The sequence below is a fragment of the Agelaius tricolor genome, unplaced genomic scaffold (genome assembly GCF_023055355.1).
Source record: "Agelaius tricolor isolate 1412-34295 unplaced genomic scaffold, bAgeTri1.0.p SCAF_6, whole genome shotgun sequence".
Classification (NCBI taxonomy): Eukaryota; Metazoa; Chordata; class Aves; order Passeriformes; family Icteridae; genus Agelaius; species Agelaius tricolor.
Genome location: NW_027269266.1, coordinates 30,106,272 through 30,125,600, shown reverse-complemented (window position 1 = coordinate 30,125,600; position 19,329 = coordinate 30,106,272). Strand labels below are relative to the sequence as shown.

General features: G+C 43.1%; 1 long non-coding RNA gene across 1 annotated transcript in view; it reads right to left on the bottom strand.

Moving 5' to 3' along the window:
* Positions 1-333: 333 nt before the first annotated feature.
* The window catches only part of LOC139591053 (uncharacterized), a 43,032-nt gene continuing 24,036 nt past the window's right edge, over positions 334-19,329 (bottom strand). Inside the window, exons 3-5 of the long non-coding RNA XR_011679540.1 lie at positions 4,839-5,403; positions 3,779-3,824; positions 334-3,615 (exon numbers count right to left, since the gene is read on the bottom strand). This is a non-coding gene — a long non-coding RNA (uncharacterized lncRNA). The remainder of the gene's footprint in view (positions 3,616-3,778; positions 3,825-4,838; positions 5,404-19,329) is intronic.

Below are 19,329 nucleotides of genomic sequence, written 5' to 3'. Positions count from 1 at the left end.
AAAGCACAAATCAACAATGCACTTAATTATTACAGCTAAATTAATATTTAAAAAAGAAAAGATTTTTCCATCTGAAAGATTGGCTGCTGGAAAGGAGGCTGCTGGTCCCTGGGTGATCCAGGGCAAGGCTCCATTGCTATCATGATTAATAGAGCTATAAGGCAACTGCTACAGACTGTGGCAGATCCATTGGTTCCAGATATGCTCAACAATCAGTATGCAGATATGCTAATTTACAGTGTATCACTCAAACTAAAGGATGTTTCTATGCTCCACTAATAGTTCCAAAAGATAATTATTTTCTAGTTAGTGAAAAAGACAAAGCCAGGCCCCGAGTGTTGGAGAAGCTTTATTTTAATGGAGCTTTGTGATTATGTTCTTGAACAATTCTGCATTCATTCAAAATGGGTTATAATCTACCAGGACCAGATTTGAATACTGTATGTGCCAAGGCAAAAACATTGTGGTGGAACACGAGCCAGGGAGCAAGCCAGATTAGGCAGAAACTATGTGCTGAAGATAGAAAAGAAATTAAGGTAGGCTGGAAGGCACAAGGGAGCTGTGGATGAGAACTTAAGTGAATGCTTTAAGTGGCAATTTGCAATTGGAGCATGGGAAAAGCCAGAATGTAACATCATAATGTAGTTTCGAATAGTATACAAATCAGTTCATGTATTAGATTGCAAATTATAATTATGCAACATTATTATACTAATTTTATGCATTATAATATTTTGTAATATTGCTGTAATTACATAATTGTAGCAAATTATAATGTTACATTATACTAATACAGAAGTCATTAAGACCCTAAAGCACATGAAGTAGTGCTGCAAAATTCTGGTTTTCCTTCCTGATGGGTTTGATGGAATATTTGAGTGATCCCCCAATTAATGGAATCGAAATCAATATATTGTCACTTCACAGTCTCACAGGGCTCACTTGGTTTGTCAGCTTCTGCTCATCTCTGGCTACATTTAGCAGTAGATGTACAAGAAAGAACGATCAGCAGCTGCCAGCTACAGCCCCTAGTTACTCACATAATAACTCTCCTGTAATATTTACAGTCCTGAGCTCCCAGCACAAAGCTGGCTCTAGGATGGCTGAAATGGCAGGAGGAAGTAGGGGCATGTTGTTCCCCCACCCTCATTCTTCTGCATGGCTGGAAGCCCACAGCCAGCGCTCCCAGTGAGCCTCCTCTCAGGGAAGGTATGCTTTGCTCCAGGCACTTGGAATGCATGATTCATTTTTACTGTATGCCTTGTATGCAAAATTATTATTATTTCAATCTAGGATGGCTTATTAGTTAAAATTGTACAATAAACACTGCTGCATAATTCATTATATACATTGCGAGCTTTTAAGTCTAATGTGCCACATAATGTACTGTGTGCCTTTGGTGGAATACAAACACATACAGACAGTCCTTCTTTTCAGCAGTGTTGGTCAAGTCATTAAAACTTCACTACTGTTGCCCTAAGTTCTCACAGTCAGTGCAGTTTCCTAGCTGCAGTCCTCTGCTGGATGTCAGCTTGCTGGGGGTAATGCAGGTGGAATGTTGCAGCCCTCGGAAAGGCTGCCTCAGTGCTTTGTGCTGGGCAAGAGGCCCTTGGTCAGATCCTGGGAACAGGTTCACTCCCTGTGTTGCCACTGTCATAATTTGCTTACTGTAACTGACTCTTAAGGTTAGATGTTGGGCTATTTCAAGCAAGTGCTCAATTCTTCTAATTTTTTTTCCTTATTTAAGTTGTGAATTGCCCCCCACATAACAAATTACTTGGAGATTGTTTCAACTGGGAAAGCAGATATTTCTGCTTCCTCCATTTTTTCTATATTCTTTCAGATAATTTAATTCTTAAAGGTCACAAGCTCTGAGGATGTGTGATTAGTGCTAGAACTCATTTTTATGTTGAGATAATAATATAAAGAGTAGATTAATTTTTAGGTCAGCTGTGTTACTGATGGTCACTGTGATATAATAGAATTTGCCATATTCCCAGGACAGACACTTCAAGAACCATGCTAGGAAATACTAAGTTCACAGATTTATTAGAATTTAAGTTTTCTTATCAGCTAGATGCCTCTGTCCTTGGATCAAAGGAAAAAAAGCAATGAAAACATGAGAACAAGGTCTCTATGGGCTTCCTCTGGGAAGGCAGAACTCAGAACTGCCAAACTGTGAACTCTGTTTAAGCCAACAAAGCTATTAAAATAATCCAGGCATGTCCATAGAGACTTCTTCTGGAATAACCTCCTGGTTTGTGGTTTGTTTTGCTTTCTTCTGGCTGACTTTTTATTTCTTTGATGGGTTCTGGAGAGTTGCATCTGATCTTGTTTGGCTGGTGGTGGAGAGTGTTACAGCCAGGGACCCTGGGGGAGAGCCAGGGAGGTGAGAAGGGTCAAGCTGTGAGTGATAGTTGTTAATTCTGCCTCTACAGAAGGAGGGCACATAAGGGAAAAGGAAAGACAGTGCCTGAACAGGTGGAAACTAACATGGTTTGTGAAGGGAATCCATGTCTGAGCTCTACCATCCCCATCTTGCTTTCTGGTCTCATGCATCTCCCCCTGTAGCTTCTGCTGGCACACCATCCCTGCAGCCTTAGATGGATGCACTCCTAGGCCAAGCTGCTCAGCAGCTGTTGGATTTCTAACTGCCACATGTATAGCTGAGCATCCTGCAGGTTGCTACTGCTGTGTAATTCACCTCTGTGAGGCAAGGAATGAAGAGAACCAACCTTTTCAGGATGGCATGAAAACCAAACTGTAAATAGCATTGGATCTTTGGAACGTTAGTACTTTGCAGTAAAGTTAATCAAAAGTCTGGTTTTAGAAAACCAAGGTTTAACTTTGATTAGAATTAAATGAACAATTTCATGCTGGTGAGGTACAGGAAATGGTTATTAATTATTCGTTTTGATCAATTTCACAATTCTTTGATCCTTGCAGAAGCAGAATTGCACTAGTAAGATCCCAGCTGTCTCTGTACTGGTATTTATGATATTCTGTTCTGTTGGCTTGTTCTGGTTGCATTACTGAATACTGATTTCTTAGGGGTGTTGCTGCTTCAGCTGCATCTAGGAAAAGAGGGACAGACTTCAACCCTTTGCACTTTTGTTCAATTTCCTGGATTCCCTCGCCCCACTTTCCAGAACAGTAATGTGTGGATGGTGCTTTGGCTGAATTACTCATGTTTGAAACCTGCCTCTATTATTTTGGTGTTAGAGAAGCTGAGCAGTTGTTGTGTTGAAACCTGGCAGCCTCACGCTATAGTCAGCAGCAACAGCCACAAGGCAATCCAGCATTTCCTGTGGCCTCATCCAAAATTTGGCATTTGTGTAATACTGCAGACGTGCGAGCAGGCTGGTACAGCAGGACTACGTGCAGGCTTCAATCCCAGCCACGATGGAAGGAGAAAACAGAAACAACTCTTCCCTTAAGGAGGCAGCAGTTCATAAATGAAGATGATTTCCTGGACTGCATTTCCTTCTTTCTGCCAAATGCCACACTTGTTGGAAGGAGCTGTCACAGATTCATGGATGAGATTAGTAGACTCAGCATCAACAGTCTGGCCACAGGGCTGGAAATACTTATGCCAGGATGATTGGAACTCATAAACTAAAAAAAAGAATTAATGGGAACTTCATGCACTGAATTGACATTTTAAGAAACATCTAAACATGTGTTCCTTAAGTTCTTGTACAAGGAGCCAGCCCACAGAGCTTGCTACATCATAGGACAAGCAAATTCAGGTGGATTTCCCCTTTTCTGAACATCTTACCTCCTTTCACTCCTTCCTTCTTCTTAAAATTGTTTCTCATTATTTGCTGTTGGGAAGACAAATAGAAAAAAAAATAATTGTAACATATAAAATGCTGAATAAAGAGCAAGCAAATGTGAAGACTGGAGACATTGCTGACATAGGCAAAGATGAAGACTTTGAAAGGAGAGTTAATAATTTTCTTAAACTGGTGGGTGGAGTTGAGAGATGATTTCAAGCAGGCACACAAATGGGTTTTATTTCCCCTCTCTTATGTAGAAGGGGAAATTGCTTAAATATGGGATTGGTTTTTTACAGGTTTAAAAGATAAGGGCTGGAAAAGGAAAGTACTATTTTTTCTCTTATGCTTTGATGAACTAATTAAAATTCATAATTTCAACCATTCGGGGGTCAAATGTGACCTGGTTGGCATTTTCTGACTGCCTCAGAAAGTGCAAAAAACCAGTTCAGGATTTGTTTGCTTTATTTATTTATTTGGTTTTTTTCACCTTTGGAATTGACTGCTGTGGAAACTCTGGGAAAGACTTATTATTCTATTTTGGAAGGACAGAATTTGGAAGAACTGCTGCAGTAAGAAAAAAATGGTACAGGGACCTTCAGGAATATCCTACCCCATCTGTACCTTAGCTGCACTTTGCCTGCATGTTAATTGTTATTTATTGCACTCTTGCTCTTAGTAGAGCATTTGTGACTGAATTCATTTTAGACTATAGAAGTTATTGAGCCTATAACCACAATTTTAGGGATGTTTTTAGACTTCATTAGGCCTATACTGATGGCTGCTTTCAAGGTAAACATAGAATTCTTTTAGCTGGCTGAATACCCTCTTGGGAGTCCATTACAGGCAGATTTCCTGCTTAAAATAGGTGTTCTGGGTTTTAATAACCAGGACAGACTGATCTACAAGAATCTGATTTTTTTTTTTTATTGTTGGAGGTTTTTTTAATGAACCACAATTCTGATATAACTCATTATTCACTTGAGATGGCATTAGAATAAATTAATATTAAAATATTTAAATGTAGAACAAAGAGTTTGAAAAGTTACAGAGATTGATCACCTGAGATGCAGCATTGGTGCTTCATTAGTTGTGGCTCTCTGCACTGCCAGGCTGAGGTGCTTCTGTTTCACCTAATTAGCAATTCTTTTTCTTAATGCTGACTGGACTGTATTCAGGCTGTGTGGCTTGATTTTTCTTCTTGCCAGAAGTTTATATTTCTAGGAGATTTCAAGGTGTGTTGGTGAGAATTCATTCCAATACAAGAAAAGAGGCTTTGCAAGAAAGTGCAGTTTTTTGTGATCAGCCTAAAATTTGGGAATTGTGGCATCAAAGGAGTGAGAGACAAATGCCATCTTCTCTAAGCAGGCCAAATTCTTTTTGCATTTCTCATGTCAGACTCCTCTTGTATACAGAGAGAGGAGTTTTCTCAGCTTCCCAAGAACCTTGGCCCACTCTGAATCAATCTGTGGTGCTGCCAGCCCATCTTGTTCACAGCTCTGAGGTTGAGTAGAGAAATGTCTCCTCTCCTGGAGAAAACTCTCCTCCCAGAGCTGCCTGCAGTCCTGGATTCCATGGCTGGAAGTCCTTGATCCCAGTAATACCAACACAGCCATATGGTCTGGACCTGTATGAGAAGACAGTTTTATAATTGTAGGTAATAGAGTTTTGCCAGGGGAAAAAGGAAGACAAGTTTTCATGCAGTTAAGCCCTTTCCCACGTACAGGATGAGGTGTGGCATGCTCACCCTGCAAATGCTGCTCTTACACTTGGAGTTTCCCTTGATTTTTGACGTAGGACCACAAATGCAAATCTGAGCCTGGCTTTCTTCCTAAAAAGCTGCTTGTAGGGGTTTTCCTCTGGAAAATCTTCTGCTTCCCCCCATGAAATTTTCCTGGCCCAGAGCCTGCAGGCATGATTCAACACAAACTTTCCCGGGCATCAGGGTTAAGGCATAACCATAAGGTGGGAAGGCATAAACCCAAAGGCAGGAACATGAAATGCAGTGTCTAGCAAATGGTGGAGGCATGGGCAGAGAAGTGTCTGCCACTTTTGCTCAAGGCCACACAGAGCTTTCCTAGATCTGAAGGTCCAGAGAAGACACAAGCCATTGACTCATTGTCTCTCACTGGTGGGTAGAGGTGGCAGAGGCAGTGATGACTCCTTCAAGCTGGGGAGGAAAAACAACCATGCAGTAATGTAACTTTGCATTTCTCTGCATCCATTTTTTTGTGGCTTTGGACCAGTTTTAGTTTGTGATTGCATGTGGTGCTGGCTTTGTCGTCAATGCTTGCATGCTTTTCAAAAATAGAAGCTATAAAAAGGACATCAATCTGTGGATTTAAAAAGTCCTTTCTGCTAGGAATTGTCATTCCCATTATAGCTGTGCCCTATTTGCCCTCTTTAAATCTTCAACAGAGTAGCTTGAGGTTTTGCATTTGCGGATATGTCACGTTAATTCAAAGAGAATTTAAAATGAACCAGTGGATTCAATGCAGGCAGAAGGCTGAGTGACTTTTGTTCATGCATAGGTATCCAGGGTGGGGAGGTGTCAGTGGGTGAGTCTGATCTTGACTGCATGGGCCCTGTGGAATTTGTGATATGACAAGATACAGCACTTGCTGCAACTGGAGCCTGTTTTAGCTTTGCTTTATGTGAGATAGGATGTTCAAATCTGTAAACACACAGCACAGCACATTGCCCTAGACATGTTCATGAAGTGTTCTGAAATGTTCCCAGGGCCTTTCTACTGTCCTGGAAAGTGCAATGTGCAGCTGGAGCAAACACAGCAGGTCAGGGATGTTGGTGGGTTAGTGGCTTGTGTGGTACGAAGGGTTAAGATGAAGGGGAAGGCTCCCTTCTCTGCTTCCAGGCATGTGGTCTCAGATCTCAGAGCTATGGGGAAATAAACCTTCCTGGGAAGTGGAGTCTCGAGGGAGAAGTCTTCTATTCCACAAAGCTCCCAGGCCTAAGGGGAATGGAGCTGAGGCTTTGGTGCTAGCTACTGCTTAAGAAATATGCAGTTTGATGCTGTCTCAGTGGACTTACCACCCAGACATAAAAAATAGCCAACTCAACGTTTTAAAGTGAGCTATGACTTCTGTTTTTCTCTTCCTTTTCCTGCCAGAGAAAGTTTCCTATTCCCAGGCATCTCTTAAGCACATGCAGAATTGTCAGGGGGATTAACCAATGTGGAGAAGGAAGAGTGGGTTCAGGGAAGACCCAAGGGAAGGAAGGACTGCTGAGAGGAACACTTCCAGGAGGCAGATTATGCATAACTTTTGCTTTCATGAGGGAAACCTTGGACTGGTTGCACAGGTGTGGTGGTGGAGATCACAGGAGCAGAGGGACTGAACCAGGTTCAAGCTATGCAGCCAAAAGAAACTTTGCTGGCAGGGTCTTCAGATCCTTCCAGCACCATCAAGTCTTCACATATGTTCCCCATCAACCCCCTGCAAGAATAGCATGTGGTCAATACACTCTGCATGAACTTATCTTTCTTAGGTACCCAGCAGGCTAACTTAATTCAAATACTTTGCTTTTCCTCATCCCTGTGGCGGGGAAAAGGCTTTTTATCTCTTAAATGTGACACCAATAAATTTCAGAGTCATCTTGTAAGTGCCCTTTCTGTGCTGCCATCTTATCACAGGCTCATGGGTAACATTTGCTTGGGAAGCATGTTAAAAAAATTGTCAGCACATTACTAATTGCTTAATTTAAACTGGTGAAACAAAGAAGTTAAAAGTTCAAAGCTGAAAGAATCTCAAAGAGCTGCAGGTGTTTCCCTTTGCCTGCTCTTTTGTTTCTTCTTTAAATTTGTGTTAGCTGCCAGAACTAATATCTATAGATCAAAAATCCAGTTGGTTCCTACCTTCTTTTGCCCACCCAGTACTGTTTATCACAGCCTTTCCCAGGTCCACTGCACTCACGGTTCCTGAGCTGGGCACTGCTGCTAACCAAAGCCTTCAGGGCAGAACCTGCTGTTCCAGGAAAGATGACCCTGGGAAAGGTGCAGCTGAATGCTCTCTCTGCCTCTTCTTGAGAAGTGTATCTGAAGTATCCTGCTATTCCTCCCGTGTCTTTGACTGACATATTGAACACATTTGAGAATTTTAGTCCAGTTTTAGTCAGTTTAAAAGCTTTGATGCCTTTGTCTATTGGCAAACATGAAAGGGCTTCCCAGTCCCCCAGGAATGGGAGTGTATCCTTCCAGCACCCCTAGGGAGAGTGGCAGAAACACCAAGCCTGCTGCAGGGCACGGAAAAGTAGGAGGTAAGAAGGCTGCAGCAGAGAAGAGAGCTGTCAGCTCCTGCTGAGCTACTTCACCTCATCGGAGAGGAGCATTAAGCAGAGCTCCCACTTGAGTGACAGTGACACTTTTAACAGGTACTCAGGCTGAGTCAGGTGCTTGTTAGTGTGGTTATTATCTATCATGAAGAGGTGTTGGAGCAGTTAATACTTACTGGGGGGAAGCAGGATATAGCTGTTTGGAGCAACATTCCCTCCTGCCTGCAGAGTCTCTCTTCCATCAGCATCCTGCCGATTTGTAGTGACTTGCTTTCTCCATTAAAGATTATACATATGATGTTGGGCTTTGATACTAAAATAATTGCTTTCTGAGTTACAGCTGTAGCATTGGCATAATGCAAAGTTAGTTACTTCAGTCACAAGAAAACTTGGAAATAATTCATTTGGCTCCTGCTGATGCTGTGAATGTGTTACTTCTTAACTGGAATGGGCCCAATATTATTTACTGATAGCTTAAATCCATGGGGCACCATGGAAAAGCTGCTGCTCAGCAGATGCCAGTGTTGATGATGAGGGCATGCAGCTGCTTTCCTGAGTGAGCACACAGGTCTCTGGGACTGCTTGGGGGAGCATCAGCCTAGAGGAGCATTGAGTCAGCAGATAGGCAGGTGCCAGGGATTGCTGGTGGTGCCTGGGAATCCCCTGTTCATGGGGCTGGCACCGGGGCTCTGCAGCACAGGGAAGGCTGGAGCAAGGTGAAGGTGGCTGCTGGTGTAGTGGCAGAGACACCAGGGTGTGACAGAAAGCTGATGGAAAACCCTAAAGGGGGAAGTCAGAAAAGCACTCATTTTACATAAGCTCTTTTCTGAAATAGCATCAAAATTATTTTGTCAAATTGAGGATGGAATCCTCTTAGTAAAACTAGTTTTGGTTTTTTGGGTTTTTTTTTTGCTGTGCAAATCAAATTAATCTTCCTTTTTTTTTGATGCAAATAAAGCTTGTGAGATTAAAAAACAGTGGAAGAAACTCATCGATCTCTTTCCCTTTTTCTCCTAAATCCGAGAGTGCTGAATTCTGGGCCATTTTTAGGGTTTCTGATTTTCATGTCATCTAAGGCAATTTGAGTGCAAATGATGTTGACTTACATCAAAACCTTAGGAAGGATTTAGATAAATTTTATTGTTGTTTTGTTATCAAAATAATTTTTAAACCATACTGAACAATTGCTTAATCACTGGGTAATAACATTTGTTGAGCTTGTGAGAATAAGTACTCAAGGATCATGTTTGTACACTTGTAGTCCTGTGGGTCAAACAACATTTGTTTAAACTGTGGAAGCCTTTTATTTTTAATCACAGGCCTGAGTTGGAATTAAGACTTTCTGAACCTGGAGGCTGTTTCCATCTGAATCTCCAGGCTGAGAAGGGCTTTTGTGACCATTGCTCTACTGCTAGACATAAATCAGCCTTTTAACCTTGGGTCTGCAGGCAATTAATTTATAGTGGCATTGGCTCTGCTGCTGACACGTCTGATCAGGAGGTGGACTGAGCTTTCAGGAAAGATCATGCTCCATTCTTCCACTGTAAGCAGGTTATCGTACTCATTTCTACAACTGATTTATAGTTTATATATTAATAATTTCTGTTTCATAATGTTACTTTTCCAGTTGCAATGTTATTACAGACAAAGTCTGTGTGTTGTGCAGCAAGAATTCAGCTGGGAATCTGCACAAGGTCACTAAGGATGTTTGAGAGTGTGCTTTTAAAGGCATTAAGATGAAATTGAGCCCCAAGTACAGAAGACAATGTAAAAATGTGTGCTCTGCAGCGTACTTTTCCAATAACAGTGTCTTTTAAACAGCCAAAGGCACAGATGTGGTTACTCTGAGAGTGTGCAGAGGATGTAATAATGCTGTTTGATCCTGTTTGATACCTGAGTGCTGCTCATCAGGCCCTCTGGTACAGGCTCAATGTTTGCTGGCATCCCCAGCCGTCCTTGTCTCCTGCTGGGAGCTCAGGTCATGTGTTCCTGATGCAGGGCCAGAGCTAGCCCAGGGCACAGAGAAGCAAGTGGCTCTTGGCTACTGCCAGGGAAAATTTTGTTTGCCTCTTGCTTCAGGCAGGCTCAGTCTGGGAGAGAACATCTGGGTTTTCTTCCCATGTTTTGGGGTGCTCAAGGTTTGGGTGTTTGGTTACCCAGGCTGCCCACTGCCTTCCCTACAATATGTGTGTTGTCAGACACAGATGCCCCTTGTCTTTGTCTCATTTTGCCACAGAAGCAAGCACAATGTTTTGCCTATTCTCTTTCTTTTATAGATGTCACCATAATGAGCCTGGTGACATCTACAGCTCTTCCTTTCTTCTTGTCCTTGATTTTCTCCTTTTGGAGCCTAATTGTGAAGAGAAGGCACCAGGAGATCAAGCTGTGCAGTAATTGAAACCATGTCAAAGATTAAATGAAATGTTTAACCCTATTTGAATGTGCTATTCTGAATTTAATGGGCTAGATTCTGTATTTGAGAAGGAAACTTACTGTGTTTGGCAGAAGCAAATGATAAATTTTCTAGACTTTTGGGATGTGTATGAATAGCAGGGACTTGGAGCCTGGATCACATAAAACAAATGTTTTTTTTGGGGGGAAATCACATTTTTGATGGTTTTAATATCTACTAGACCCATTTTGTTAAATAGTACTTAAAAACATATTTATCATAAGTTGCTTATTAAGATGCATGTCACATGCACCGTCATGCTGATCAGCCTGAAAAGGAGCAGTTTCTCAGCTGATAATCTGCTGTGCCACAGGGAGGTCAGGTTAGAAGTCAAGACTCCAGGGATTAAATTGTGGTCCCTTTGAAATTGATAGGCATCTTGCCAATCACTGTGGATTCTGCTCTGTTTTGCTGTTTCACATGAGTTCTCTTCTTGATTCTTATCAGTGATTTGCTGTGGGACTTGAGCAAGTTTTTTAACTCGTCTGCTCTTTTACCTTTTCCAGCAGTTTTCAAAACCCTGTGTATTGCGTGTAGCACTGTAAGATCAACATATAAATACATCAGATGTAAGTGTAATGTTAAAAACCTTGAGATGATCAACTCCTCTGATTTTTTTCTTTTTACAATGATTTCCTGTTCAGGATTGTGGGTAGGAAACACCAAAGAGATTTCCTACTTTGAGAAGTACAATTTTTGTATGACTATATTTTTCATTCTGTAGGTAACTTTCTGAACAGATTTCCATGAGTTCTGTGAGCCAACCCTCTTTTTAGGTCAGCAGCAGGGCTGAGTGAGTAGAGCTTAAGAACTTAGTTTGGTGCCTGATGCAAGTCCCAGGACACTGATGGGGAAGGTGTGCAAGCTAAGCTCCACAGCAGCCTGTTTTTTGCAGGTATTGTAGGACACAGCAAGCATCACTCATGAAGAGAACCACAGCCATGTTATTCCCTAAGAACTGCAAATCTCATTTCTCCATTTGCCTCCTGTGGAAAGGAGCATCCCTCCTCCTTCACACCAGTTATGGCTGCAGGCCATACTGCTCCTGCAGCCAGGCACCCAGCGCCCTTTCTCGGTAAATTGACTGGTGCTGGGGAAAAGAGAACCACCAAAACTGATGTGGAGATGGCTGGTGGAGAGCAAGATCATCCCAGGGGAGCATGATGTTTATTGTGACATGAAATCCTGCTCCCAGCATTTTGGTGAAATTCAGACTCTATGTTCTAAGCCTGAAATCAAAGGAAGATAAACACTTTGACTATATCCATGCAGCCTTGATGAAAAATCCCTCATTCCCAGGTGAAGGTGTGTAATCTGGCCCTTGACCAGACCACCAGCAAGAGGAAACATCTGGGCTTTGCATGATCACCCTGGTGAGCAAGGAGAATAGGCCATGTCCTAGTCATTCCAAGGGGATGCTGCACTGCTGGTGGGTGAACTCTTTCCTTGAAAAAGGTAGCCTTGGTCATCTTAATTACTACATTGTTGTGTTCCCTGAAATAAGCCTGGACATTGTCTTGGAAGACACAATTGGGCCAGGAACCCTGTTGGAAGTTTGACAGTCAGGGCTGTGCCCAAGTTCATGTCCTGGCCCTGTTTAGTTCCATAGTGCCTGTGTTTCATTCATGACCAAGGATACCATTATTTGCCAGTGCCTTTGCAGTTCAGTGTGAGTGCTGCACCACAGCCTGACAGATGCTGTAGCAGTACTACAGCACAAGGTACTGGCTGTACATCCAGGAAAGTGACAAGCAGGTGTACACAGGGTGTTTTCATGTTCCAAAACCTGCTGGAGTAGTGTTGGAAGATTGACACAGGAAGGAGGAGCCAAATTTGTAATGGTTCCTTTTACACATTTTCTGCAGGAAATCAGCTGGACTGCACCAGCTTTTGGTGCATTTGAGGTGTGGGTGATCAAGGGAGTAAGTCAGAAAATCAAGTTATTTGCAACATAGGTGCCCCCAGCTTTGTGTTGGTGGGTCTTTCCATGCCCTGGGATCCTGGAATGGAAGGGAAGTGCTGTGTAAATGGAACAAGTAAAAGGGATGAGGGCAGCAAGACTGCAAGGAATCTGGAGAGGAACTTGCTCTGCATGCTGCTGAGATACTCCAGGGCTGCCTGTGGCTGTCTGCTTTGCACACCTGACCCATTCATCTCTCTAGGCTCAAACTGAGTGAGAGCAGCCCTGCTGCCCCCCTCCCTGCCAGACCCACAGGTGCTGCTCCACAACCCGGAGAAAGAAGTCCACGTTTACGGGAAGTCCTTTTCCCTCCCTTTCCTTTCCCTTTTAAGGCTCCTGGCAAAGCTGTGTGATTCTTATCTGAGCTCTGCAGAGCCTTCAAGTGAGGTCATTCAGGAAGTTTAATTAATCCTGTACAATTGTCACTACATCCTTGGCTGCACATTGTACTAGGGCCCATCCCACCACCACAATGCCTCTTACGACAGCTGAACATCTGTTTAAAAACTGGTTGCCAAGAAGTAGTACTTGCTAAGCTCCATTTTCCCTCTGGCTGTATGTATTCAGCTCATCACAATATTGTATAACAACATTAAGAGCAAAAACAGAATTTCCCCTTGCTCTAGGGATCAACCGGTAAAGCAAGCTAAAATTATCTGGGAAAAGCTGGTTCTGAAATAGCACTGGCAAAGAAATGGGCTGGTTTATGTGCATCCTGCTCATATTAATTTCCCAGGCTGGCACCATCCAGGGCACTGGGCTGTGAAGTGATGCTGCAGAACATGGGATTTGTTGGGATGCTGGGGTGGATTTACCAAGGGCTTCAGTCCCGATCCTATTTCCCTCAGAACTGGGACCTTGCATGGCCCCAAGGCTGTGCTCCCTTCCACTCTTTACCCTCTGACTGCAGAGAAAGTCAATATGCTCTTTCTTGTCCTGAGGGTGGAGAAATGTTGCACACACAGAAGTACTCAGTTCTTCCCAGCCTCCCAGGATAGCGGTTAAAAATTACTCTGGAAGAAAAGGAGAGACTGATAACAAAGAGGTGAAATTGCAAGTCCTTTGCAGGGAGGAAAAGAATGACAGATGGGAGAGAGGGGAGCAGGAACCAACAGAAATATGGGGCAAGCAATACCTAATGCCATAGTGGCAGAGTAAAGATAAAGGGATGATGTGACCGTGGTCACAAGGGTTTTCAGGATGAAGAAGAGACGAGAATGTTGACTCTATGATTAGAAGGCTTGATTTATTATTTTATGATATATGTTACATTAAGACTATACTAAAAAGAAATAGAAAGGATAAGGTTTCTTCAGAAGCTAGCTAAGCTAAGAATAGAAAAGAATGAATAACAAAGATCTGTGTCTTAGACAGAGAGCAAGAGCCAGCTCTGCCATCAGTGGTCAGTAAATCTAAATATCTACAGGAGACCAATCACGGGTCTACCTGTTGCATTCCACAGCAGCAGATAACCATTGTTTACTTTTGGTTGCTGTAACTGCAGCTTCTCACAAGGAAAAATCCTAAGAAAAGATTTTTCATGAAAGATGTCTGTGACAAAGGGACACGTAGAAGGTGCTGGGGGAGGATGTACTTTTATCTGACAGAAGAGTATTCTTGGTGCCATCTAATCTGTCTTTTACCTTTGTTTGCTCCTATCCCCCTTGACTTTCTGCAAAATCCTTAGTGGTGCAAGAATATAAAGAAGCCTAGGATGAAATCCTACAGGGAGTTATTTGTGATGGTAGGGAAACTGTGCAGCTCATGTTTCAAGGAGAAGCAAAATTTTTCCCTGCTCCTGCAGGAAGACGACCTAATGTGTCCCAGAGCTGCTCACATGGGATAACTGCTCCTGTCCAAGAAGGGTGGAAGTGGAGCTGGTGCTGCCCCTGTCTGGCGCAGCTGTGGATTGCTGAGGAGTGATTTGATGTGAAGATTGTCTAATTTGGCATCTCTGATGAATAATGGATGGGAAAAGTCAATGTACTAAAAGAGACTTTGAGTCTTTGGGGGTAATAATCCATGCTTTCAATTTCCCAAATGGTCTTGCCTTTTGCTTCAGTAATGAAATCTATTTTTCATAGTTTGGCCTTTTGGAGCTACCTGATTTGTTTCACTCTTTGCATTTGTTAAAAAAAATTAAATTGCTTTCTCTGAGGTTTTGCAGAGTGATTGTGCAGTTGAATGGGCAGAAAGGTGTATTTACATGTAGGTATATCCTTCAAGGTTATTAATTCTGGGATATTCTTATTTAGTTCCATACACAGACCATCTTTTATTCTGTAGTAATAATATGGTCTGCCTTGAGATAAGCTCTTCTTTCTTTAATATCATATTGCCTTTTCTTAGACTTAGACTTGAATGAAATTCAAAATTAGCAACATACACTAATTAATTTAATATTAATTATGAACTGTAAATACAGTTAAGCTCTAAGCAGTAAACAGTTGACATAGACTGCAGCATATAAAGGTATCTTCTACAATTATGATAAGATAATACATATGTAATTATAGGTATATATAATTGTTTGTGTTATCTCCAAAGGACTGAGGTCTCTACTAGCTTCATGCACCGAAGGACACTTGCCATGCATTGTCTGAACATCGGGGAGCTGAGCTTTCCAAATGCTGTCTGTGTGCAGGTGTTAAATGGATGCCCTAGGTGGTGTCCTCCGTGGCTGAATTGCTGGTCTCAGCGAAGCACAGAGGTGTAAGTGTGTGGCCAGGGGCCCCTGCTGGTGATAGTGTTTTTCTGGCAGGTGGTGTGTGTGTATCTTCCCTCCCTCACATCATCTCTCTGCAGGGCAAACTCAAACCCCATCATCCTTTTAGGGATACCTCACTTGTTCTGGGCTCTAGACATCTTGCTTTATGGGTATACTGGAGGATTTTGCATTCAGCTTTTAGTCTAAGGGACATGTGAAGGCCAACTTAAAGGAGGGTATAAATACTAAGGAGGACTAGAGGTGATATTTTCCTAGGAGGGTTGTTTAATTGATAGCTTTCTAGCCAGTATTTTCCTGCCTCAACACAATCCTCTCAAGCACACTTACAGGACTGCATGAGTTGCATTTTAGGGTGTTTATCTGTCTTACCTTTTGACATTGGCACAGATGTGTCTAGCTCTGATTTTTTCCGCAGAGCTCTTGGGAGCCAGTGCAGTCTGGGTATGCATCTGTCACAGTGTAATAACTCCCCTGCTGTCCATAGCACTGTTCTGTAGTACTTCCCATGTTTTGTGTGTCCCAGAGTTTCCTGAGCTTGCTTACCTCTGAGTAGATGGTACTGCTCTGTGGCTTGAGTGGAATTGCAGGTGAGGGAGAGCTGCTTTCTGCAGGTGTAATATACCTCTTGTTTGTATAAGAAAAAGGTTTTCTCTGCTTTAAGGTAGAATTTAAAGTCAGGAGAAGATGGCTGATGCTAAAAGCAGCATTTTTAAAGGCCAGAGCCTGAACTGATCTGATATCCTGTCTTTAATCAGATCCCACAATTGAAGCCAAAGGGGATTGTACTGGCACAGTCAAATACAGAGCATACCCTACTACCCCTGAAATAAATGACAGCTCACACTGATATACCCAATATCATATTTCTTCAAAGTGCTTACAAGACATTAACTAATTAACCTGATAGTGCTTTTATTTAATGAGGTCTGAGTACCAGCATGTTCACAGAAGTCTATTCTCTGAGCACTGCTCTCTGAAGAGCACACTTTTTGGTTTAAGTGCCACACACAATAGTATTTTATCAATTATTGTGTTTTTCTCCTACGGTGCCGTAGGGATTTTGTGTAGCAATGGGCTGGAGAATCTTGCATTTTGCCATGATGCAATTTCCTAGTGCTTTAAATTTCATTTAAATGGTGTTTAAAAGTCCATGAATTCTCACAAAAATGGGAGAAAGAAGTAACCAAGAAAACCATCAGTCTTAGGCAAAGATCTCATATCTCCTGTCTTAGGCTCACTTTGCTGCAGTGTGTTGTGTATTTTAGCATAGTGGCTTGGAGATTTGAAATACAGCTGGATTTAAATGAGCTTTGGCTCCCTGTTAATCATTTGTCCTTCCTGGACCCTGCCTAGGCCTGTGAGGCTCGTTCCTCTCTCCACCAAAGAGCCCTTGTCTGTCAGTGAGAACAGCTCCTTGGGGCTGCCTGCTGTGTTTTGGGGCTCAGCAACCTTATTGCCCTGCTGATTGCCAGTGTCTGAGCAACCCTTGGCCCTGGCAAGCATGATGCAGCTGGGTGTGTGTGGGGGAAGGCTGCAGCCCATGGTGGGTGCCTGCTGGCATCTGTCTGACCTCTGGGCCAGCTTCACATCCTGCTCCAGGCGCTGGTTTCCCAGCTGGTCGAGGGTCAGTGGCGCCGCACACAGCAGGAAGAGCGGTTCATCCGTTTCTGCAGATTGCTCAGAGCCACGTTTTTATCTGTGCATGCAGGGCTGTGGTTATCAGCTGTTGCCTCCAAATAACCTGGGAACAAGGCAGATTAGAGGCTTCCACCAGACGAGTGAAATTGTGCATCAGGTCGGTCAGGATTCTGCTCATTGAACAGCTGAGGTTTGGTTCATGGCTGCAGTGCCACTGACACATCTCCTGATTCATGGTTACTAAAGACCACTGAGCTGCTAAGCTTTTTGAAAGCTTTATAAATGTGCAATATGGGGAAGATTGATTAAAATACATTTCTGGGTATAAATGGCATTGCATACTCTGCATATTTTCTAATAAAGTTTGTCCTTATTTCTCCTAAACTCTCATATCATGAATTCTCTAGCAGATATCTTTCCGGCATATCAGATGTACTGTCAGGCACACAGTTTTGTTTTAGCTTCAACTGTTATATTTTTATATGGTGGTTTTTAGTGTTTGTTACAAGTGCCTTAACACTACTTTTTTCCTGCTTTCTCTCCCTAATCTTGCCTCCTTTTTCTTCCTTAATGCTGAATTTCTACTGAATAAAGGTGGCTGGTTAACAGTCACATATATCAGAAATTTCTGCTTATCTGCATCATATGTACTGCTCCTGAATTCTTCCACCACTATAAGGTTCTCCAAACAGTCCTTTCTATGTTCTCAAGGCTATAACTCAAAGCAGAAACAAGTAGAAAAAGGAATTTCTGTCCATCTCCCTCTTGTCTGAATGTCCAGTTTGGGTTGTGTGTGACAGGAGTGAATCCAAGGACTAAAGATGCCCATGCTGGAGCCCCTGCACCTCCACTGTAAGCAATTTGTCCCTTTACTCCAAAGCGGGGTTAGTCTGATTCTTCAGGTGAATGCCTCCAGTCATTCATTTGGGCTTTTGCTTTCCCAGCAAAGTTTTAAGTGGATTTTTCTCTTTGCACACCTGAATCAGCCCCTGGTTGAGTTTCCTCTCAAAATGATCTAGTCTGAGACCACCAAATTGCTTTGCAAGCACCACCAAAATGCAAAGATGAGCATGGGGTTGTGTAGCTGCTCTGTAGTATGAGTACAGCTTGAAGAAAAGATGTGGAGATCCTGCCAAGGGAGTCAAAATGATACTGGGTTTATGCTAGATACGAGGAGCAGGTTTTGTCAGGCTGAGGATAAACCTGGCCTGGAATCACCAACCCCTTTTCTGTTGGACTGACAGTCACATCTCCCAGATAGCCAGGCTGCCACTCACCTTGTGGCAGCCTGTAAGGCTTGTAAAGGTATAAACCCCAGGAACAGGAAGAAACACTAAGCTGGCTTCTTGTATGTACTGTACAGAAACACAGTAGCCCCCCATCCACAGGAGGTTGTGGGTCCTTCATCAGCTCTTTGTTGAAAAGCCTTAATTCAGGCCCTGGTGTTACACTCAGTGATGGAGACCTGACCTGCTCTGGGAAGGAAATAATCCCAGTCTGCTCTGCCTTGTCTGGTTTGGAGCCAAAGATGTCACTTCACCACAAAAGCAAAGAGGAAGAGGAAGGAGGAATGACCTCACCCAACTACAGCAGAGAGCACAAAAGGGATGAAACCATTTGGGACAGCTCAGCTGCTCTAGGAAATTCCCTTCTCCGGCCTTTCTGAAGGCATCATCAGTATTTCCAACCAACCAAGCAATCTTCCGTCTGATGCTTCCTGTCCATGTTCACCCCCCCACCCTGTCTGGCCCCGTCCCCAGTCTCCCAGTACAGCCTTCCCTTGGCAATGGGACACCTGGACCTGTGCAATGTCCCTCCCAGGCTCTGGCCCCACTCTTTCATATCCTGGCACTGGCCACCTTTGCTGCCTGTTCCTGAATTTGCAGACGGAATTTGCACCTGCTGGTGTTCTGCCCCAGGGCAGCTCAGAGTCTCTCCTTTGGTAGCAATTTTGGATATAGAATTCAAGAATAGTTTAGGTTGGAAAAAACTCTAAGATCATTGGCTCCAACCATTAACCCATGTCACTAAGTTCCACATCTACACATCTCTTAAATACCTCCAGGGAGTGGGAGCTCCACCACTTCCCCTGGGCAGGCTGTTACAATGCTTGACAACTGTTTCCATGAAAGAAGCTTTTCCTGATATTGGTTTTCCTGTGGTTTGAAAACTTGAGGCGATTTCCTCTTGTCCTGTTACTTGTTGCCTGGGAGAAGAGTCCAACCCCCACCCCAGCATAACCTCCTTCAGGGTAGAGAGTCTCTTTGAGGTCTCCCTGAGCCACCTTTGCTCCAAGCTAAACAATCAGCTCCATCAGTTGTTCCTCATGAGATCTGTGCTCTAGACCCTTCACCATTTTTGTGGTCTTTGTTGGACATGAAATCCATCACCTCTATATCATAGCCATGCATTAAAACAAAAAAATAATTAAATTGCAATGGGTCCTGCCTCTTTATCCAGGCTGCCTCCGTGTATGTTCTGGGCAAGC